Source organism: Oncorhynchus clarkii, chromosome 29, assembly GCF_045791955.1.
Source record: "Oncorhynchus clarkii lewisi isolate Uvic-CL-2024 chromosome 29, UVic_Ocla_1.0, whole genome shotgun sequence".
NCBI lineage: Eukaryota > Metazoa > Chordata > Actinopteri > Salmoniformes > Salmonidae > Oncorhynchus > Oncorhynchus clarkii.
In genome coordinates, this window is record NC_092175.1 from 346,392 (window position 1) to 367,728 (window position 21,337).

General features: G+C 44.1%; 30 non-coding genes across 30 annotated transcripts; all 30 read right to left on the reverse strand.

The window, feature by feature from the left end:
- Positions 1-289: 289 nt before the first annotated feature.
- Positions 290-362, reverse strand: trnaf-gaa (transfer RNA phenylalanine (anticodon GAA)). Its single transcript has one exon. It is a non-coding gene; the product is annotated as a tRNA-Phe (tRNA).
- Positions 363-444: 82 nt separating this feature from the next.
- Positions 445-518, reverse strand: trnai-aau (transfer RNA isoleucine (anticodon AAU)). Its single transcript has one exon. It is a non-coding gene; the product is annotated as a tRNA-Ile (tRNA).
- An 864-nt stretch (positions 519-1,382) lies between these two features.
- Positions 1,383-1,455, reverse strand: trnaf-gaa (transfer RNA phenylalanine (anticodon GAA)). The gene has a single exon. It is a non-coding gene; the product is annotated as a tRNA-Phe (tRNA).
- Positions 1,456-1,537: 82 nt separating this feature from the next.
- Positions 1,538-1,611, reverse strand: trnai-aau (transfer RNA isoleucine (anticodon AAU)). Its single transcript has one exon. It is a non-coding gene; the product is annotated as a tRNA-Ile (tRNA).
- Positions 1,612-2,630: 1,019 nt separating this feature from the next.
- Positions 2,631-2,704, reverse strand: trnai-aau (transfer RNA isoleucine (anticodon AAU)). The gene has a single exon. It is a non-coding gene; the product is annotated as a tRNA-Ile (tRNA).
- A 1,553-nt stretch (positions 2,705-4,257) lies between these two features.
- trnaf-gaa (transfer RNA phenylalanine (anticodon GAA)) lies at positions 4,258-4,330 on the reverse strand. The gene has a single exon. It is a non-coding gene; the product is annotated as a tRNA-Phe (tRNA).
- Positions 4,331-5,360: 1,030 nt separating this feature from the next.
- Positions 5,361-5,433, reverse strand: trnaf-gaa (transfer RNA phenylalanine (anticodon GAA)). The gene has a single exon. It is a non-coding gene; the product is annotated as a tRNA-Phe (tRNA).
- Positions 5,434-5,515: 82 nt separating this feature from the next.
- On the reverse strand, positions 5,516-5,589 carry trnai-aau (transfer RNA isoleucine (anticodon AAU)). Its single transcript has one exon. It is a non-coding gene; the product is annotated as a tRNA-Ile (tRNA).
- A 139-nt stretch (positions 5,590-5,728) lies between these two features.
- Positions 5,729-5,802, reverse strand: trnai-aau (transfer RNA isoleucine (anticodon AAU)). The gene has a single exon. It is a non-coding gene; the product is annotated as a tRNA-Ile (tRNA).
- A 1,585-nt stretch (positions 5,803-7,387) lies between these two features.
- On the reverse strand, positions 7,388-7,460 carry trnaf-gaa (transfer RNA phenylalanine (anticodon GAA)). Its single transcript has one exon. It is a non-coding gene; the product is annotated as a tRNA-Phe (tRNA).
- An 82-nt stretch (positions 7,461-7,542) lies between these two features.
- On the reverse strand, positions 7,543-7,616 carry trnai-aau (transfer RNA isoleucine (anticodon AAU)). The gene has a single exon. It is a non-coding gene; the product is annotated as a tRNA-Ile (tRNA).
- A 139-nt stretch (positions 7,617-7,755) lies between these two features.
- On the reverse strand, positions 7,756-7,829 carry trnai-aau (transfer RNA isoleucine (anticodon AAU)). Its single transcript has one exon. It is a non-coding gene; the product is annotated as a tRNA-Ile (tRNA).
- Positions 7,830-9,439: 1,610 nt separating this feature from the next.
- Positions 9,440-9,512, reverse strand: trnaf-gaa (transfer RNA phenylalanine (anticodon GAA)). The gene has a single exon. It is a non-coding gene; the product is annotated as a tRNA-Phe (tRNA).
- Positions 9,513-10,546: 1,034 nt separating this feature from the next.
- On the reverse strand, positions 10,547-10,619 carry trnaf-gaa (transfer RNA phenylalanine (anticodon GAA)). Its single transcript has one exon. It is a non-coding gene; the product is annotated as a tRNA-Phe (tRNA).
- A 546-nt stretch (positions 10,620-11,165) lies between these two features.
- On the reverse strand, positions 11,166-11,238 carry trnaf-gaa (transfer RNA phenylalanine (anticodon GAA)). The gene has a single exon. It is a non-coding gene; the product is annotated as a tRNA-Phe (tRNA).
- A 533-nt stretch (positions 11,239-11,771) lies between these two features.
- On the reverse strand, positions 11,772-11,845 carry trnaf-aaa (transfer RNA phenylalanine (anticodon AAA)). The gene has a single exon. It is a non-coding gene; the product is annotated as a tRNA-Phe (tRNA).
- An 81-nt stretch (positions 11,846-11,926) lies between these two features.
- On the reverse strand, positions 11,927-12,000 carry trnai-aau (transfer RNA isoleucine (anticodon AAU)). The gene has a single exon. It is a non-coding gene; the product is annotated as a tRNA-Ile (tRNA).
- An 855-nt stretch (positions 12,001-12,855) lies between these two features.
- On the reverse strand, positions 12,856-12,928 carry trnaf-gaa (transfer RNA phenylalanine (anticodon GAA)). Its single transcript has one exon. It is a non-coding gene; the product is annotated as a tRNA-Phe (tRNA).
- An 82-nt stretch (positions 12,929-13,010) lies between these two features.
- On the reverse strand, positions 13,011-13,084 carry trnai-aau (transfer RNA isoleucine (anticodon AAU)). The gene has a single exon. It is a non-coding gene; the product is annotated as a tRNA-Ile (tRNA).
- Positions 13,085-13,528: 444 nt separating this feature from the next.
- Positions 13,529-13,601, reverse strand: trnaf-gaa (transfer RNA phenylalanine (anticodon GAA)). Its single transcript has one exon. It is a non-coding gene; the product is annotated as a tRNA-Phe (tRNA).
- Positions 13,602-13,683: 82 nt separating this feature from the next.
- Positions 13,684-13,757, reverse strand: trnai-aau (transfer RNA isoleucine (anticodon AAU)). The gene has a single exon. It is a non-coding gene; the product is annotated as a tRNA-Ile (tRNA).
- Positions 13,758-14,623: 866 nt separating this feature from the next.
- trnaf-gaa (transfer RNA phenylalanine (anticodon GAA)) lies at positions 14,624-14,696 on the reverse strand. The gene has a single exon. It is a non-coding gene; the product is annotated as a tRNA-Phe (tRNA).
- A 1,266-nt stretch (positions 14,697-15,962) lies between these two features.
- On the reverse strand, positions 15,963-16,035 carry trnaf-gaa (transfer RNA phenylalanine (anticodon GAA)). The gene has a single exon. It is a non-coding gene; the product is annotated as a tRNA-Phe (tRNA).
- A 2,012-nt stretch (positions 16,036-18,047) lies between these two features.
- Positions 18,048-18,120, reverse strand: trnaf-gaa (transfer RNA phenylalanine (anticodon GAA)). Its single transcript has one exon. It is a non-coding gene; the product is annotated as a tRNA-Phe (tRNA).
- A 1,020-nt stretch (positions 18,121-19,140) lies between these two features.
- trnaf-gaa (transfer RNA phenylalanine (anticodon GAA)) lies at positions 19,141-19,213 on the reverse strand. The gene has a single exon. It is a non-coding gene; the product is annotated as a tRNA-Phe (tRNA).
- An 82-nt stretch (positions 19,214-19,295) lies between these two features.
- On the reverse strand, positions 19,296-19,369 carry trnai-aau (transfer RNA isoleucine (anticodon AAU)). The gene has a single exon. It is a non-coding gene; the product is annotated as a tRNA-Ile (tRNA).
- Positions 19,370-20,249: 880 nt separating this feature from the next.
- On the reverse strand, positions 20,250-20,322 carry trnal-caa (transfer RNA leucine (anticodon CAA)). The gene has a single exon. It is a non-coding gene; the product is annotated as a tRNA-Leu (tRNA).
- Positions 20,323-20,404: 82 nt separating this feature from the next.
- Positions 20,405-20,478, reverse strand: trnai-aau (transfer RNA isoleucine (anticodon AAU)). Its single transcript has one exon. It is a non-coding gene; the product is annotated as a tRNA-Ile (tRNA).
- A 445-nt stretch (positions 20,479-20,923) lies between these two features.
- trnas-gga (transfer RNA serine (anticodon GGA)) lies at positions 20,924-20,996 on the reverse strand. Its single transcript has one exon. It is a non-coding gene; the product is annotated as a tRNA-Ser (tRNA).
- An 82-nt stretch (positions 20,997-21,078) lies between these two features.
- trnai-aau (transfer RNA isoleucine (anticodon AAU)) lies at positions 21,079-21,152 on the reverse strand. Its single transcript has one exon. It is a non-coding gene; the product is annotated as a tRNA-Ile (tRNA).
- Between the last annotated feature and the right edge of the window lie 185 nt (positions 21,153-21,337).

Sequence of the window (21,337 nt, forward strand, 5' to 3'; positions counted from 1 at the left end):
TAGTGGGATCGATGCCCGCATTCCCCAAAAACACTTTTTTTTGTGGATCCAAGAAAGCTCCAGTTCACACTTCATGTAGCCTTGTCTTACGACAACCTACTGTCATGTAACAATGACAAGCAACTTTCCTGTAACACTGATGTCAAAATGTCAGATGAAAAACATGAAATTACTTACTTTCAGAGGAGCAGCGTAGCACACACCATTGAGGCACACACCATTGAGGCCCACAAACAAAGCTGTGGATAGTTTCCTTGAAGCCAGAGCATGAAGAAAGAACAAATACAAATGCCTAAACCCGGGATCGAACCAGGGACCTTTAGATCTTCAGTCTAACACTCTCCCAACTGAGCTATTTCGGCAATTCACTAAATTTAATTCTGTAGCACCCTTGACAATTCACATGCATATGACTCACAATTTTGACACTCAAAATGTACATCATAACCAGTACGGGGATCGAACCCATGACCTTGGCGTTATTAGCACCACACTCTAACCAACTGAGCTAACCGGCCATTTCCGATATTGCTCAATTATTGAAATGCACCGAGCCTCTGCAAGTGCTGGCACGTAAACGAACACGTCCACCAACAGCATAGCCTGACAAGACTGGACCCTCTAAGTTGCTTCTTGCGGAAATTCCAAACGGCTGGGGAATTAGCTCAAATGCTTTGCATGCGTGAGGTAGTGGGATCGATGCCTGCATTCTCCAAAAGCAAATTCTTTCATGGATCCTAGAAAACTCCAGTTCACACTTGCAGCCTTGTCTTACGACAACCTACTGTCATGTAAACAATGACAAGAAACTGTCATGTAAACAATGACAAGAAACTCTCATGTAACACTGATGTCACAATGTCAGATGAAAAAGAAAGACATTTCTTACTTTCAGAGAGCAGCGTATCACACACTCTAACCAACTGAGCTAACCGGCCGCTGGCTACAGAGCACAATTGTTGAGATGCACCGAGCCTCTGCAAGTGCTGGAGCACAAACTAACAAGTCCACCAACAGCATAGCCTGACAAGACTGGACCCTCTAGGTTGCTTCTTGCGGAAATTCCAAACGGCTGGGGAATTAGCTCAAATGCTTTGCATGCGTGAGGTAGTGGGATCGATGCCCGCATTCCCCAAAAACACTTTTTTTTGTGGATCCAAGAAAGCTCCAGTTCACACTTCATGCAGCCTTGTCTTACGACAACCTACTGTCATGTAACAATGACAAGCAACTTTCCTGTAACACTGATGTCAAAATGTCAGATGAAAAACATGAAATTACTTACTTTCAGAGGAGCAGCGTAGCACACACCATTGAGGCCCACAAACAAAGCTGTGGATAGTTTCCTTGAAGCCAGAGCATGAAGAAAGAACAAATACAAATGCCTAAACCCGGGATCGAACCAGGGACCTTTAGATCTTCAGTCTAACACTCTCCCAACTGAGCTATTTCGGCAATTCACTAAATTTAATTCTGTAGCACCCTTGACAATTCACATGCATATGACTCACAATTTTGACACTCAAAATGTACATCATAACCAGTACGGGGATCGAACCCATGACCTTGGCGTTATTAGCACCACACTCTAACCAACTGAGCTAACCGGCCATTTCCGATATTGCTCAATTATTGAAATGCACCGAGCCTCTGCAAGTGCTGGCACGTAAACGAACACGTCCACCAACAGCATAGCCTGACAAGACTGGACCCTCTAAGTTGCTTCTTGCGGAAATTCCAAACGGCTGGGGAATTAGCTCAAATGCTTTGCATGCGTGAGGTAGTGGGATCGATGCCTGCATTCTCCAAAAGCAAATTCTTTCATGGATCCTAGAAAACTCCAGTTCACACTTGCAGCCTTGTCTTACGACAACCTACTGTCATGTAAACAATGACAAGAAACTGTCATGTAAACAATGACAAGAAACTCTCATGTAACACTGATGTCACAATGTCAGATGAAAAAGAAAGACATTACTTACTTTCAGAGAGCAGCGTATCACACACTCTAACCAACTGAGCTAACCGGCCGCTGGCTACAGAGCACAATTGTTGAGATGCACCGAGCCTCTGCAAGTGCTGGAGCACAAACTAACAAGTCCACCAACAGCATAGCCTGACAAGACTAGACCCTCTAGGTTGCTTCTTGCGGAAATTCCAAACGGCTGGGGAATTAGCTCAAATGCTTTGCATGCGTGAGGTAGTGGGATCGATGCCCGCATTCCCCAAAAACACTTTTTTTTGTGGATCCAAGAAAGCTCCAGTTCACACTTCATGCAGCCTTGTCTTACGACAACCTACTGTCATGTAACAATGACAAGCAACTTTCCTGTAACACTGATGTCAAAATGTCAGATGAAAAACATGAAATTACTTACTTTCAGAGGAGCAGCGTAGCACACACCATTGAGGCCCACAAACAAAGCTGTGGATAGTTTCCTTGAAGCCAGAGCATGAAGAAAGAACAAATACAAATGCCTAAACCCTGGATCGAACCAGGGACCTTTAGATCTTCAGTCTAACACTCTCCCAACTGAGCTATTTCGGCAATTCACTAAATTTAATTCTGTAGCACCCTTGACAATTCACATGCATATGACTCACAATTTTGACACTCAAAATGTACATCATAACCAGTACGGGGATCGAACCCATGACCTTGGCGTTATTAGCACCACACTCTAACCAACTGAGCTAACCGGCCATTTGCTATTTTGCTCAATTGTTGAAATGCACCGAGCCTCTGCAAGTGCTGGCACGTAAACAAACAAGTCCGCCAACAGCCTAGCCTGACAAGACTGGACCCTCTAGGTTGCTTCTTGCGGAAATTCCAAACGGCTGGGGAATTAGCTCAAATGCTTTGCATGCGTGAGTTAGTGGGATCGATGCCTGCATTCTCCAAAAGCAAATTCTTTCATGGATCCAAGAAAACTCCAGTTCACACTTCATGCAGCCTTGTCTTACGACAACCTACTGTCATGTAAACAATGACAAGAAACTGTCCTGTAACACTGATGTCAAAATGTCAGATGAAAAATCAAGAAATTACTTACTTTCAGAGGAGCAGCGTAGCACACACCATTGAGGCCTACAAACAAAGCTGTGGATAGTTTCCTTGAATAAAGAACAAACACAAATGCCAAAACCTGAGATCAAACCAGGCACCTTTAGAGCTTCAGTCTAACGCTCTCCCAACTGAGCTATTTCGGCAATTCACTAATTGTATTTCTGTGGCACCCTTGACAATTCACATGCATGTGACTCACAATTTTGACACTCAAAATGTACATCATAACCAGTACGGGGATCGAATCCATGACCTTGGCGTTATTAGCACCACACTCTAACCAACTGAGCTAACCGGCCATTTACGATTTTGCTCAATTGTTGAAATGCACCGAGCCTCTGCAAGTGCTGGCACGTAAACAAACACGTCCACCAACAGCATAGCCTGACAAGACTGGACCCTCTAGGTTGCTTCTTGAGGAAATTCCAAACGGCTGGGGAATTAGCTCAAATGCTTTGCATGCGTGAGGTAGTGGGATCGATGCCTGCATTCTCCAAAAGCAAATTCTTTCATGGATCCTAGAAAACTCCAGTTCACACTTCATGCAGCCTTGTCTTACGACAACCTACTGTCATGTAAACAATGACAAGAAACTGTCATGTAACAATGACAAGAAACTCTCATGTAACACTGATGTCACAATGTCAGATGAAAAAGAAAGACATTACCTATTTTCAGAGAGCAGCGTATCACACACTCTAACCAACTGAGCTAACCGGCCGCTGGCTACAGAGCACAATTGTTGAGATGCACCGAGCCTCTGCAAGTGCTGGAGCACAAACTAACAAGTCCACCAACAGCATAGCCTGACAAGACTGGACACTCTTGGTTGCTCCTTGTGGCAATTCCAAACAGCTGGGGAATTTGATCAATTGGTATTGTGTTTGCTTAGCATGCTATAGGTAGTGGGATCGATTCCCGTATTCCCCAAAAACATTTTTTTTTGTGGACCCAAGAAAGCTCCAGTTCACACTTCATGCAACCTTGTCTTACGACAACCTACTGTCATGTAAACAATGACAAGAAACTGTCATGTAACAATGACAAGAAACTTTCCTGTAACACTGATGTCACAATGTCAGATGAAAAATCAAGAAATTACTTACTTTCAGAGGAGCAGCGTAACACACACCATTGAGGCCTACAAACAAAGCTGTGGATAGTTTCCTTGAATAAAGAACAAACACAAATGCCGAAACCTGAGATCAAACCAGGGACCTTTAGAGCTTCAGTCTAACGCTCTCCCAACTGAGCTATTTCGGCAATTCACTAATTGTATTTCTGTGGCACCCTTGACAATTCACATGCATGTGACTCACAATTTTGACACTCAAAATGTACATCATAACCAGTACGGGGATCGAATCCATGACCTTGGCGTTATTAGCACCACACTCTAACCAACTGAGCTAACCGGCCATTTACGATTTTGCTCAATTGTTGAAATGCACCGAGCCTCTGCAAGTGCTGGCACGTAAACGAACACGTCCACCAACAGCATAGCCTGACAAGACTGGACCCTCTAGGTTGCTTCTTGCGGAAATTCCAAACGGCTGGGGAATTAGCTCAAATGCTTTGCATGCGTGAGTTAGTGGGATCGATGCCTGCATTCTCCAAAAGCAAATTCTTTCATGGATCCAAGAAAACTCCAGTTCACACTTCATGCAGCCTTGTCTTACGACAACCTACTGTCATGTAAACAATGACAAGAAACTGTCATGTAACAATGACAAGAAACTCTCATGTAACACTGATGTCACAATGTCAGATGAAAAAGAAAGACATTACCTATTTTCAGAGAGCAGCGTATCACACACTCTAACCAACTGAGCTAACCGGCCGCTGGCTACAGAGCACAATTGTTGAGATGCACCGAGCCTCTGCAAGTGCTGGAGCACAAACTAACAAGTCCACCAACAGCATAGCCTGACAAGACTGGACACTCTTGGTTGCTCCTTGTGGCAATTCCAAACAGCTGGGGAATTTGATCAATTGGTATTGTGTTTGCTTAGCATGCTATAGGTAGTGGGATCGATGCCCGCATTCACCAAAAACATTTTTTTTTGTGGATCCAAGAAAGCTCCAGTTCACACTTCATGCAGCCTTGTCTTACGACAACCTACTGTCATGTAACAATGACAAGCAACTTTCCTGTAACACTGATGTCAAAATGTCAGATGAAAAAGCAAGAAATTACTTACTTTCTGAGGAGCAGCGTAGCACACAAAGGGCCACAAACAAAGCTGTGGATAGTTTCCTTCAAGCCAGAGCATGAAGAAAGAACAAATACAAATGCCGAAACCCAGGATCGAACCAGGGACCTTTAGATCTTCAGTCTAACGCTCTCCCAACTGAGCTATTTCGGCAATTCACTAAAGTTAATTATGTAGCACCCTTGACAATTCACATGTATGTGACTCACAATTTTGACACTCAAAATGTACATTATAACCAGTACGGGGATCGAACCCATGACCTTGGCGTTATTAGCACCACACTCTAACTAACTGAGCTAACCGGCCATTTCCGATTTTGCTCAATTGTTGAAATGCACCGAGCCTCTGTAAGTGCTGGCACGTAAACGAACACGTCCACCAACAGCATAGCCTGACAAGACTGGACCCTCTAGGTTCAAAATGTAATCACTCAAAATGTACATCATAACCAGTACGGGGATCGAACCCATGACCTTGGCGTTATTAGCACCACACTCTAACCAACTGAGCTAACCGGCCATTTCCGGTTTTGCTCAATTGTTGAAATGCACCGAGCCTCTGCAAGTGCTGGAGCACAAACTATCAAGTCCACCAACAGCATAGCCTGACAAGACTGGACACTCTTGGTTGCTCCTTGTGGCAATTCCAAACAGCTGGGGAATTTGATCAATTGGTATTGTGTTTGCTTAGCATGCTATAGGTAGTGGGATCGATTCCCGTATTCCCCAAAAACATTTTTTTTTGTGGACCCAAGAAAGCTCCAGTTCACACTTCATGCAGCCTTGTCTTACGACAACCTACTGTCATGTAAACAATGACAAGAAACTGTCATGTAACAATGACAAGAAACTCTCATGTAACACTGATGTCAAAATGTCAGACGAAAAAGCAAGAAATTACTTACTTTCAGAGGAGCAGCGTAGCACACACCATTGAGGCCCACAAACAAAGCTGTGGATAGTTTCCTTGAAGCCAGAGCATGAAGAAAGAACAAATACAAATGACGAAACCGGGGATCGAACCAGGTACCTTAATAACTTCTGTCTAACGCTCTCCCAACTGAGCTATTTCGGCAATTCACAAATTTTATTTCTGTGGCACCCTTGACAATTCACATGCATGTGACTCACAATTTTGACACTCAAAAAGTACATCATAGCCAGTACGGGGATCGAACCCATGACCTTGGCTTTATTAGCACCACACTCTAACCAACTGAGCTAAACGGCCATTTGCTATTTTGCTCAATTGTTGAAATGCACCGAGCCTCTGCAAGTGCTGGCACGTAAACAAACAAGTCCACCAACAGCATAGCCTGACAAGACTGGACCCTCTAGGTTGCTTCTTGCGGAAATTCCAAACGGCTGGGGAATTAGCTCAAATGCTTTGCATGCGTGAGTTAGTGGGATCGATGCCTGCATTCTCCAAAAGCAAATTCTTTCATGGATCCAAGAAAACTCCAGTTCACACTTCATGCAGCCTTGTCTTACGACAACCTACTGTCATGTAAACAATGACAAGAAACTGTCATGTAACAATGACAAGAAACTCTCATGTAACACTGATGTCACAATGTCAGATGAAAAAGAAAGACATTACCTATTTTCAGAGAGCAGCGTATCACACACTCTAACCAACTGAGCTAACCGGCCGCTGGCTACAGAGCACAATTGTTGAGATGCACCGAGCCTCTGCAAGTGCTGGAGCACAAACTAACAAGTCCACCAACAGCATAGCCTGACAAGACTGGACACTCTTGGTTGCTCCTTGTGGCAATTCCAAACAGCTGGGGAATTTGATCAATTGGTATTGTGTTTGCTTAGCATGCTATAGGTAGTGGGATCGATGCCCGCATTCACCAAAAACATTTTTTTTTGTGGATCCAAGAAAGCTCCAGTTCACACTTCATGCAGCCTTGTCTTACGACAACCTACTGTCATGTAACAATGACAAGCAACTTTCCTGTAACACTGATGTCAAAATGTCAGATGAAAAAGCAAGAAATTACTTACTTTCTGAGGAGCAGCGTAGCACACAAAGGGCCACAAACAAAGCTGTGGATAGTTTCCTTCAAGCCAGAGCATGAAGAAAGAACAAATACAAATGCCGAAACCCAGGATCGAACCAGGGACCTTTAGATCTTCAGTCTAACGCTCTCCCAACTGAGCTATTTCGGCAATTCACTAAAGTTAATTATGTAGCACCCTTGACAATTCACATGTATGTGACTCACAATTTTGACACTCAAAATGTACATTATAACCAGTACGGGGATCGAACCCATGACCTTGGCGTTATTAGCACCACACTCTAACTAACTGAGCTAACCGGCCATTTCCGATTTTGCTCAATTGTTGAAATGCACCGAGCCTCTGTAAGTGCTGGCACGTAAACGAACACGTCCACCAACAGCATAGCCTGACAAGACTGGACCCTCTAGGTTCAAAATGTAATCACTCAAAATGTACATCATAACCAGTACGGGGATCGAACCCATGACCTTGGCGTTATTAGCACCACACTCTAACCAACTGAGCTAACCGGCCATTTCCGGTTTTGCTCAATTGTTGAAATGCACCGAGCCTCTGCAAGTGCTGGAGCACAAACTATCAAGTCCACCAACAGCATAGCCTGACAAGACTGGACACTCTTGGTTGCTCCTTGTGGCAATTCCAAACAGCTGGGGAATTTGATCAATTGGTATTGTGTTTGCTTAGCATGCTATAGGTAGTGGGATCGATTCCCGTATTCCCCAAAAACATTTTTTTTTGTGGACCCAAGAAAGCTCCAGTTCACACTTCATGCAGCCTTGTCTTACGACAACCTACTGTCATGTAAACAATGACAAGAAACTGTCATGTAACAATGACAAGAAACTCTCATGTAACACTGATGTCAAAATGTCAGACGAAAAAGCAAGAAATTACTTACTTTCAGAGGAGCAGCGTAGCACACACCATTGAGGCCCACAAACAAAGCTGTGGATAGTTTCCTTGAAGCCAGAGCATGAAGAAAGAACAAATACAAATGACGAAACCGGGGATCGAACCAGGTACCTTAATAACTTCTGTCTAACGCTCTCCCAACTGAGCTATTTCGGCAATTCACAAATTTTATTTCTGTGGCACCCTTGACAATTCACATGCATGTGACTCACAATTTTGACACTCAAAAAGTACATCATAGCCAGTACGGGGATCGAACCCATGACCTTGGCTTTATTAGCACCACACTCTAACCAACTGAGCTAAACGGCCATTTGCTATTTTGCTCAATTGTTGAAATGCACCGAGCCTCTGCAAGTGCTGGCACGTAAACAAACAAGTCCACCAACAGCATAGCCTGACAAGACTGGACCCTCTAGGTTGCTTCTTGCGGAAATTCCAAACGGCTGGGGAATTAGCTCAAATGCTTTGCATGCGTGAGGTAGTGGGATCGATGCCTGCATTCTCCAAAAGAAAATTCTTTCATGGATCCTAGAAAACTCCAGTTCACACTTCATGCAGCCTTGTCTTACGACAACCTACTGTCATGTAAACAATGACAAGAAACTCTCATGTAACACTGATGTCACAATGTCAGCTGAAAAAGAAAGACATTACCTATTTTCAGAGAGCAGTGTATCACACACTCTAACCAACTGAGCTAACCGGCCGCTGGCTACAGAGCACAATTGTTGAGATGCACCGAGCCTCTGCAAGTGCTGGAGCACAAACTAACAAGTCCACCAACAGCATAGCCTGACAAGACTGGACCCTCTAGGTTGCTTCTTGCGGAATTTCCAAACGGCTGGGGAATTAGCTCAAATGCTTAGCATGCGTGAGTTAGTGGGAAATTCCAAACGGCTGGGGAATTTGCTCAAATGCTTTGCATGCGTGAGGTAGTGGGATCGATGCCTGCGTTCTCCAAAAGCAAATTCTTTCAAGGATCCAAGAAAGCTCCAGTTCACACTTCATGCAGCCTTGTCTTACGACAACCTACTGTCATGTAACAATGACAAGCAACTTTCCTGTAACACTGATGTCAAAATGTCAGATGAAAAAGCAAGAAATTACTAACTTTCAGAGGAGCAGCGTAGCACACACCATTGAGGCCCACAAACAAAGCTGTAGATAGTGTCCTTGAAGCCAGAGCATGAAGAAAGAACAAATACAAATGCCGAAACCCGGGATCGAACCAGGGACCTTTAGAGCTTCAGTCTAACGCTCTCCCAACTGAGCTATTTCAGCAATTCACTAATTGTATTTCTGTGGCACCCTTGACAATTCACATGCATGTGACTCACAATTTTGACACTCAAAATGACCATCATAACCAGTACGGGGATCGAACCCATGACCTTGACGTTATTAGCACCACACTCTAACAAACTAAGCTAACCGGCCATTTCCGATTTTGCTCAATTGTTGAAATGCACCGAGCCTCTGCAAGTGCTGGCACGTAAACGAACACGTCCACCAACAGCATAGCCTGACAAGACTGGACCCTCTAGGTTGCTTCTTGCGGAAATTCCAAACGGCTGGGGAATTAGCTCAAATGCTTTGCATGCGTGAGTTAGTGGGATCGATGCCTGCATTCTCCAAAAGCAAATTCTTTCATGGATCCAAGAAAACTCCAGTTCACACTTCATGCAGCCTTGTCTTACGACAACCTACTGTCATGTAAACAATGACAAGAAACTGTCATGTAACAATGACAAGAAACTCTCATGTAACACTGATGTCACAATGTCAGATGAAAAAGAAAGACATTACTTACTTTCAGAGAGCAGCGTATCACACACTCTAACCAACTGAGCTAACCGGCCGCTGGCTACAGAGCACAGTTGTTGAGATGCACCGAGCCTCTGCAAGTGCTGGAGCACAAACTAACAAGTCCACCAACAGCATAGCCTGACAAGACTGGACACTCTTGGTTGCTCCTTGTGGCAATTCCAAACAGCTGGGGAATTTGATCAATTGGTATTGTGTTTGCTTAGCATGCTATAGGTAGTGGGATCGATGCCCGCATTCCCCAAAAACTATTGTTTTGTGGATCCAAGAAAGCTCCAGTTCACACTTCATGCAGCCTTGTCTTATGACAACCTACTGTCATGTAACAATGACAAGCAACTTTCCTGTAACACTGATGTCAAAATGTCAGTTGAAAAAACAAGAAATTACTTACTTTCAGAGGAGCAGCGTAGCACACACCATTGAGGCCCACAAACAAAGCTGTGGATAGTTTCCTTGAAGCCAGAGCATGAAGAAAGAACAAATACAAACGCCGAAACCCGGGATCAAACCAGGGACCTTTAGATCTTCAGTCTAACGCTCTCCCAACTGAGCTATTTCGGCAATTCACTCATTTTAATTCTGTGGCACCCTTGACAATTCACATGCATGTGACTCACAATTTTGACACTCAAAATGTACAGCAAACCGGCCATTTGGTATTTTGCTCAATTGTTGAAATGCACCGAGCCTCTGCAAGTGCTGGAGCACAAACTAACAAGTCCACCAACAGCATAGCCTGACAAGACTGGACACTCTTGGTTGCTCCTTGTGGCAATTCCAAACAGCTGGGGAATTTGATCAATTGGTATTGTGTTTGCTTAGCATGCTATAGGTAGTGGGATCGATGCCCGCATTCCCCAAAAACTATTGTTTTGTGGATCCAAGAAAGCTCCAGTTCACACTTCATGCAGCCTTGTCTTATGACAACCTACTGTCATGTAACAATGACAAGCAACTTTCCTGTAACACTGATGTCAAAATGTCAGTTGAAAAAACAAGAAATTACTTACTTTCAGAGGAGCAGCGTAGCACACACCATTGAGGCCCACAAACAAAGCTGTGGATAGTTTCCTTGAAGCCAGAGCATGAAGAAAGAACAAATACAAACGCCGAAACCCGGGATCAAACCAGGGACCTTTAGATCTTCAGTCTAACGCTCTCCCAACTGAGCTATTTCGGCAATTCACTCATTTTAATTCTGTGGCACCCTTGACAATTCACATGCATGTGACTCACAATTTTGACACTCAAAATGTACAGCAAACCGGCCATTTGGTATTTTGCTCAATTGTTGAAATGCACCGAGCCTCTGCAAGTGCTGGCACGTAAACAAACAAGTCCACCAACAGCATAGCCTGACAAGACTCGACCCTCTAGGTTGCTTCTTGCGGAAATTCCAAACGACTGGGGAATTAGCTCAAATGCTTAGCATGCTATAGGTAGTGGGATCGATGACCGCATTCCCCAAAAACAATTTTTTTTGTGGTTCCAAGAAATCTCCAGTTCACACTTCATGCAGCCTTGTCTTACGACAACCTACTGTCATGTAACAATGACAAGCAACTTTCCTGTAACACTGATGTCAAAATGTCAGATGAAAAACAAGAAATCACTTACTTTCAGAGGAGCAGCGTAGCACACACCATTGAGGCCCACAAACAAAGCTGTGGATAGTTTCCTTGAAGCCAGAGCATGAAGAAAGAACAAATACAAATGCCGAACCCGGGATCGAACTAGGGACCTTTAGAGCTTTAGTCTAACGCGCTCCCAACTGAGCTATCTCGGCAATTCATTAATTGTTTTTCTGTGGTACCCTTGACAATTCACATGCATGTGACTCACAATTTTGACACTGAAAATGTACATCATAGCCAGTACGGGGATCGAACCCATGACCTTGGCATTATTAGCACCACACTCTAACCAACTGAGCTAACCGGCCATTTGCTATTTTGCTCAATTCTTGAAATGCACCGAGCCTCTGCAAGTGCTGGCACGTAAACAAACAAGTCCACCAACAGCATAGCCTGACAAGACTGGACCCTCTAGGTTGCTTCTGGCGGAAATTCCAAACGGCTGGGGAATTAGCTCAAATGCTTTGCATGCGTGAGGTAGTGGGATCGATGCCTGCATTCTCCAAAAGCAAATTCTTTCATGGATCCTAGAAAACTCCAGTTCACACTTCATGCAGCCTTGTCTTACGACAACTTACTGTCATGTAAACAATGACAAGAAACTCTCATGTAACACTGATGTCACAATGTCAGATGAAAAAGAAAGACATTACTTACTTTCAGAGAGCAGCGTATCACACACTCTAACCAACTGAGCTAACCGGCCGCTGGCTACAGAGCACAGTTGTTGAGATGCACCGAGCCTCTGCAAGTGCTGGAGCACAAACTAACAAGTCCACTAACAGCATAGCCTGACAAGACTGGACACTCTTGGTTGCTCCTTGTGGCAATTCCAAACAGCTGGGGAATTTGATCAATTGGTATTGTGTTTGCTTAGCATGCTATAGGTAGTGGGATTGATGCACGCATTCCCCAAAAACTATTTTTTTTGTGGATCCAAGAAAGCTCCAGTTCACACTTCATGCAGCCTTGTCTTACGACAACCTACTGTCATGTAACAATGACAAGCAACTTTCCTGTAACACTGATGTCAAAATGTCAGTTGAAAAAGCAAGAAATTACTTACTTTCAGAGGAGCAGCGTAGCACACACCATTGAGGCCCACAAACAAAGCTGTGGATAGTTTCCTTGAAGCCAGAGCATGAAGAAAGAACAAATACAAACGCCGAAACCCAGGATCAAACCAGGGACCTTTAGATCTTCAGTCTAACGCTCTCCCAACTGAGCTATTTCGGCAATTCAGTTATTTTAATTCTGTGGCACCCTTGACAATTCACATGCATGTGACTCACAATTTTGACACTCAAAATGTACATCATAGCCAGTACGGGGATCGAACCCATGACCTTGGCGTTATTAGCACCACACTCTAACCAACTGAGCCAACCGGCCATTTGCTATTTTGCTCAATTGTTGAAATGCACCGAGCCTCTGCAAGTGCTGGCACGTAAACAAACAAGTCCACCAACAGCATAGCCTGACAAGACTGGACCCTCTAGGTTGCTTCTTGCGGAAATTCCAAACGGCTGGGGAATTAGCTCAAATGCTTTGCATGCGTGAGTTAGTGGGATCGATGCCTGCATTTTTCAAAAGCAAATTCTTTCATGGATCCAAGAAAACTCCAGTTCACACTTCATGCAGCCTTGTCTTACGACAACCTACTGTCATGTAACAATGACAATAACTTTCCTGTAACACTGATGTCAAAATGTCAGTTGAAAAAGCAAGAAATTACTTACTTTCAGAGGAGCAGCGTAGCACACACCATTGAGGCCCACAAACAAAGCTGTGGATAGTTTCCTTGAAGCCAGAGCATGAAGAAAGAACAAATACAAACACCGAAACCCGGGATCAAACCAGGGACCTTTAGATCTTCAGTCTAACGCTCTCCCAACTGAGCTATTTCGGCAATTCACTCATTTTAATTCTGTGGCACCCTTGACAATTCACATGCATGTGACTCACAATTTTGACACTGAAAATGTACATCATAACCAGTACGGGGATCGAACCCATGACCTTGCCGTTATTAGCACCACACTCTAACCAACTGAGCTAACCGGCCATTTCTGATTTTGCTCAATTGTTGAAATGCACCGAGCCTCTGCAAGTGCTGGCACGTAAACGAACACGTCCACCAACAGCATAGCCTGACAAGACTGGACCCTCTAGGTTGCTTCTTGTGGAAATTCCAAACGGCTGGGGAATTAGCTCAAATGCTTTGCATGCGTGAGTTAGTGGGATCGATGCCTGCATTCTCCAAAAGCAAATTCTTTCATGGATCCAAGAAAACTCCAGTTCACACTTCATGCAGCCTTGTCTTACGACAACCTACTGTCATGTAAACAATGACAAGAAACTGTCATGTAACAATGACAAGAAACTCTCATGTAACACTGATGTCACAATGTCAGATGAAAAAGAAAGACATTACTTACTTTCAGAGAGCAGCGTATCACACACTCTAACCAACTGAGCTAACCGGCCGCTGGCTACAGAGCACAGTTGTTGAGATGCACCGAGCCTCTGCAAGTGCTGGAGCACAAACTAACAAGTCCACCAACAGCATAGCCTGACAAGACTGGACACTCTTGGTTGCTCCTTGTGGCAACTCCAAACAGCTGGGGAATTTGATCAATTGGTATTGTGTTTGCTTAGCATGCTATAGGTAGTGGGATCGATGCCCGCATTCCCCAAAAACAATTTTTTTTGTGGATCCAAGAAAGCTCCAGTTCACACTTCATGCAGCCTTGTCTTACGACAACCTACTGTCATGTAACAATGACAAGCAACTTTCCTGTAACACTGATGTCAAAATGTCAGTTGAAAAAGCAAGAAATTATTTACTTTCAGAGGAGCAGCGTAGCACACACCATTGAGGCCCACAAACAAAGCTGTGGATAGTTTCCTTGAAGCCAGAACAAATACAAATGCCGAAACCCGGGATCGAACCAGGGACCTTTAGATCTTCAGTCTAACTCTCTCCCAACTGAGCTATTTCAGCAATTCACTCAATTTAATTCTGTAGCACCCTTGACAATTCACATGCATGTAACTCACAATTTTGACACTCAAAATGACCATCATAACCAGTGCGGGGATCGAACCCATGACCTTTGCGTTATTAGCACCACACTCTAACCAACTGAGCTAACCAGCCATTTGCTATTTTGCTCAATTGTTGAAATGCACCGAGCCTCTGCAAGTGCTGGCACGTAAACGAACACGTCCACCAACAGCATAGCCTGACAAGACTGGACCCTCTAAGTTGCTTCTTGCGGAAATTCCAAACGGCTGGGGAATTAGCTCAAATGCTTAGCATGCTATAGGTAGTGGGATCGATGCCCGCATTCACCAAAAACAATTTTTTTTGTGGATCCAAGAAAGCTCCAGTTCACACTTCATGCAGCCTTGTCTTACGACAACCTACTGTCATGTAACAATGACAAGCAACTTTCCTGTAACACTGATGTCAAAATGTCAGATGAAAAAGCAAGAAATTACTTACTTTCAGAGGAGCAGCGTAGCACACACCATTGAGGCCCACAAACAAAGCTGTGGATAGTTTCCTTGACAAGAGCATGAAGAAAGAACAAATACAAATACCCGGGATCGAACCAGGGACCTTTAGAGCTTCAGTCTAACGCTCTCCCAACTGAGCTATTTCCGCAATACACTAATTGTATTTCTGTGGCACCCTTGACAATTCACATGCATCTGACTCACAATTTTGACACTCGAAATGTACATCATTGCCAGTAAGGGGATCGAACCCATGACCTTGGCATTATTTGCACCACACTCTAACCAACTGAGCTAACCGGCCATTTCCAATTTTGCGCAATTGTTGAAATGCACCGAGCCTCTGCAAGTGCTGGCATGTAAACGAACACGTCCACCAACAGCATAGCCTGACAAGACTGGACACTCTTGGTTGCTCCTTGTGGCAATTCCAAACAGCTGGGGAATTTGATCAATTGGTATTGTGTTTGCTTAGCATGCTATAGGTAGTGGGATTGATGCACGCATTCCCCAAAAACTATTTTTTTTGTGGATCCAAGAAAGCTCCAGTTCACACTTCATGCAGCCTTGTCTTACGACAACCTACTGTCATGTAACAATGACAAGCAACTTTCCTGTAACACTGATGTCAAAATGTCAGATGAAAAAGCAAGAAATTACTTACTTTCAGAGGAGCAGCGTAGCACACACCATTGAGGCCCACAAACAAAGCTGTGGATAGTTTCCTTGAAGCCAGAACAAATACAAATGCCGAAACCCGGGATCAAACCAGGGACCTTTAGAGCTTCAGTCTAACGCTCTCCCAACTGAGCTATTTCGGCAATTCACTGATTGTATTTCTGTGGCACCCTTGACAATTCACATGCATGTGACTCACAATTTTGACACTCAAAATGACCATCATAACCAGTACGGGGATCGAATCCATGACCTTGGCGTTATTAGCACCACACTCTAACCAACTGAGCTAACCGGCCATTTCCGATTTTGCTCAATTGTTGAAATGCACCGAGCCTCTGCAAGTGCTGGCACGTAAACTAACACGTCCACCAACAGCATAGCCTGACAAGACTGGACCCTCTAGGTTGCTTCTTGCGGAAATTCCAAACGGCTGGGGAATTAGCTCAAATGCTTTGCATGCGTGAGGTAGTGGGATCGATGCCTGCATTCTCCAAAAGCAAATTCTTTCAAGGATCCAAGAAAACTCCAGTTCACACTTCATGCAGCCTTGTCTTACGACAACCTACTGTCATGTAACAATGACAAGCAACTTTCCTGTAAGACTGATGTCAAAATGTCAGATGAAAAACAATAAATTGCTTACTTTCAGAGGAGCAGCGTAGCACACACCATTGAGGCCCACAAACAAAGCTGTGGTTTCTCCTTGTGGCAACTCCAAACAGCTGGGGAATTTGATCAATTGGTATTGTGTTTGCTTAGCATGCTATAGGTAGTGGGATCGATGCCCGCATTCCTCAAAAACATTTTTTTTTGTGGATCCAAGAAAGCTCCAGTTCACACTTCATGCAGCCTTGTCTTACGACAACCTACTGTCATGTAAACAATGACAAGAAACTGTCATGTAACAATGACAAGAAACTCTCATGTAACACTGATGTCACAATGTCAGATGAAAAAGAAAGACATTACTTACTTTCAGAGAGCAGCGTATCACACACTCTAACCAACTGAGCTAACCGGCCGCTGGCTACAGAGCACAGTTGTTGAGATGCACCGAGCCTCTGCAAGTGCTGGAGCACAAACTAACAAGTCCACCAACAGCATAGCCTGACAAGACTGGACACTCTTGGTTGCTCCTTGTGGCAATTCCAAACAGCTGGGGAATTTGATCAATTGGTATTGTGTTTGCTTAGCACGCTATAGGTAGTGGGATCGATGCCCGCATTCCCCAAAAACAATTTTTTTTGTGGATCCAAGAAAGCTCCAGTTCACACTTCATGCAGCCTTGTCTTACGACAACCTACTGTCATGTAACAATGACAAGCAACTTTCCTGTAACACTGATGTCAAAATGTCAGATGAAAAAGCAAGAAATTACTTACTTTCAGAGGAGCAGCGTAGCACACACCATTGAGGCCCACAAACAAAGCTGTGGATAGTTTCCTTGAAGCCAGAGCATGAAGAAAGAACAAATACAAATGCCGAAACCCGGGATCGAACCAGGTACCTTAATATCTTCAGTCAAACGCTCTCCCAACTGAGCTATTTCAGCAATTCACTAATTTTATTTCTGTGGCACCGTTGACAATTCACATGCATGTGACTCACAATTTTGACACTCAAAATGTACATCATAGCCAGTACGGGGATCAAACCCATGACCTTGGCATTATTTGCACCACACTCTAACCAACTGAGCTAACCGGCCATTTCCGATTTTGCTCAATTGTTGAAATGCACCGAGCCTCTGCAAGTGCTGGCACGTAAACGAACACGTCCACCAACAGCATAGCCTGACAAGACTGGACCCTCTAGGTTGCTTCTTGCGGAAATTCCAAACGGCTGGGGAATTAGCTCAAATGCTTAGCATGCTATAGGTAGTGGGATCGATGCCCGCATTCACAAAAAACATTTTTTTTTGTGGATCCAAGAAAGCTCCAGTTCACACTTCATGCAGCCTTGTCTTACGACAACCTACTGTCATGTAACAATGACAAGCAACTTTCCTGTAACACTGATGTCAAAATGTCAGATGAAAAACAATAAATTACTTACTTTCAGAGGAGCAGCGTAGCACACACCATTGAGGCCCACAAACAAAGCTGTGGATAGTTTCCTTGAAGCCAGAGCATGAAGAAAGAACAAATACAAATGCCGAAACCTAGGATCAAACCAGGGACCTTTAGAGCTTCAGTCTAACGCTCTCCCAACTGAGCTATTTCGGCAATTCACTAATTGTATTTCTGTGGCACCCTTGACAATTCACATGCATGTGACTCACAATTTTGACACTCAAAATGTACATCACAGCCAGTACGGGGATCAAACCCATGACCTTGGCATTATTTGCACCACACTCTAACCAACTGAGCTATTTTGCTCAATTGTTGGAATGCACCGAGCCTCTGCAAGTGCTGGCACGTAAACAAACAAGTCCACCAACAGCATAGCCTGACAAGACTGGACCCTCTAGGTTGCTTCTTGCGGAAATTCCAAACGGCTGGGGAATTAGCTCAAATGCTTTGCATGCGTGAGGTAGTGGGATCGATGCCTGCATTCTCCAAAAGCAAATTCTTTCATGGATCCTAGAAAACTCCAGTTCACACTTCATGCAGCCTTGTCTTACGACAACCTACTGTCATGTAAACAATGACAAGAAACTGTCATGTAACAATGACAAGAAACTCTCATGGAACACTGATGTCACAATGTCAGATGAAAAAGAAAGACATTACTTACTTTCAGAGAGCAGCGTATCACACACTCTAACCAACTGAGCTAACCGGCCGCTGGCTACAGAGCACAGTTGTTGAGATGCACCGAGCCTCTGCAAGTGCTGGAGCACAAACTAACAAGTCCACCAACAGCATAGCCTGACAAGACTGGAAACTCTTGGTTGCTCCTTGTGGCAATTCCAAACAGCTGGGGAATTTGATCAATTGGTATTGTGTTTGCTTAGCATGCTATAGGTAGTGGGATCGATGCCCGCATTCCCCAAAAACATTTTTTTTTGTGGATCCAAGAAAGCTCCAGTTCACACTTCATGCAGCCTTGTCTTAAGACAACCTACTGTCATGTAACAATGACAAGCAACTTTCCTGTAACACTGATGTCAAAATGTCAGATGAAAAAGCAAGAAATTACTTACTTTCAGAGGAGCAGCTTAGCACACACCATTGAGGCCCACAAACAAAGCTGTGGAGAGTTTCCTTTAAGCCAGAGCATGAAGAAAGAACAAATACAAATGCCAAAACCCAGGATCGAACCAGGGACCTTTAGAGCTTCAGTCTAACGCTCTCCCAACTGAGCTATTTCGGCAATTCATTAACTGTATTTCTGTGGTACCCTTGTCAATTCACATGCATGTGACTCACAATTTTGACACTCAAAATGTACATCAAAGCCAGTACGGGGATCGAACCCATGACCTTGGCGTTATTAGCACCACACTCTAACCAACTGAGCTAACCGGCCATTTGCTATTTTGCTCAATTGTTGAAATACACCTAGCCTCTGCAAGTGCTGGCACGTAAACAAACAAGTCCACCAACAGCATAGCCTGACAAGACTGGACCCTCTAGGTTGCTTCTTGCGGAAATTCCAAACGGCTGGGGAATTAGCTCAAATGCTTAGCATGCTTTAGGTAGTGGGATCGATGCCCGCATTCCCCAAAAACTATTTTTTTTTGTGGATCCAAGAAAGCTCCAGTTCACACTTCATGCAGCCTTGTCTTACGACAATATACTGTCATGTAAACAATGACAAGAAACTGTAATGTAACAATGACAAGAAACTCTCATGTAACACTGATGTCACAATGTCAGATGAAAAAGAAAGACATTACTTACTTTCAGAGAGCAGCGTATCACACACTCTAAACAACTGAGCTAACCGGCCGCTGGCTACAGAGCACAGTTGTTGAGATGCACCGAGCCTCTGCAAGTGCTGGAGCACAAACTAACAAGTCCACCAACAGCATAGCCTGACAAGACTGGACACTCTTGGTTGCTCCTTGTGGCAATTCCAAACAGCTGGGGAATTTGATCAATTGGTATTGTGTTTGCTTAGCATGCTATAGGTAGTGGGATCGATGCCTGCATTCCCAAAAAACTATTTTTTTTGTGGATCCAAGAAAGCTCCAGTTCACACTTCATTCAGCCTTGTCTTACGACAACCTACTGTCATGTAACAATGACAAGCATCTTTCCTGTAACACTGATGTCAAAATGTCAGATGAAAAAGCAAGAAATGACTTACTTTCAGAGGAGCAGCGTAGCACACACCATTGAGGCCCACAAACAAAGCTGTGGATAGTTTCCTTGAAGCCAGAGCATGAAGAAAGAACAAATACAAACGCCGAAACCCGGGATCAAACCAGGGACCTTTAGATCTTGCGTCTAACGCTCTCCCAACTAAGCTATTTCAGCAATTCACTCATTTTAAATCTGTGGCACCCTTAACAATTCACATGCATGTGACTCACAATTTTGACACTCAAAATGTACATCATAGCCAGTACGGGAATCGAACCCATGACCTTGGCGTTATTAGCACCACACTCTAAACAACTGAGCTAACCGGCCATTTGCTATTTTGCTCAATTGTTGAAATGCACCGAGCCTCTGCAAGTGCTGGCACGTAAACAAACAAGTCCACCAACAGCATAGCCTGACAAGACTGGACCCTCTAGGTTGCTTCTTGCGGAAATTCCAAACGGCTGGGGAATTAGCTCAAATGCTTAGCATGCTATAGGTAGTGGGATCGATGCCCGCATTCCCCAAAAACTATTTTTTTTGTGGATCCAAGAAAGCTCCAGGTCACACTTCATGCAGCCTTGTCTTACGACAACCTACTGTCATGTAACAATGACAAGCAACTTTCCTGTAACACTGATGTCAAAATGTCAGTTGAAAAAGCAAGAAATTACTTACTTTCAGAGGAGCAGCGTAGCACACACCATTGAGGCTCACAAACAAAGCTGTGGATAGTTTCCTTGAAGCCAGAGCATGAAGAAAGAACAAACACAAACACCGAAACCCGGGATCGAACCAGGGACCTTTAGATCTCCAGTCTAACGCTCTCCCAACTGAGCTATTTCAGCAATATACTTATTTTATTTCTGTGGTACCCTTGACAATTCACATGCATGTGACTCACAATTTTGACACTCAGAATGTACATCATAGCCAGTACGGGGATCGAACCCATGACCTTGGCGTTATTAGCACCACACTCTAACCAACTGAGCTAACCGGCCATTTGCTATCTTGCTCAATTGTTGAAATCCACCGAGCCTCTGCAAGTGCTGGCACGTAAACAAAAAAGTCCACCAACAGCATAGCCTGACAAGACTGGACCCTCTAGGTTGCTTCTTGCGGAAATTCCAAACGGCTGGGGAATTAGCTCAAATGCTTTGCATGCGTGAGGTAGTGGGATCGATGC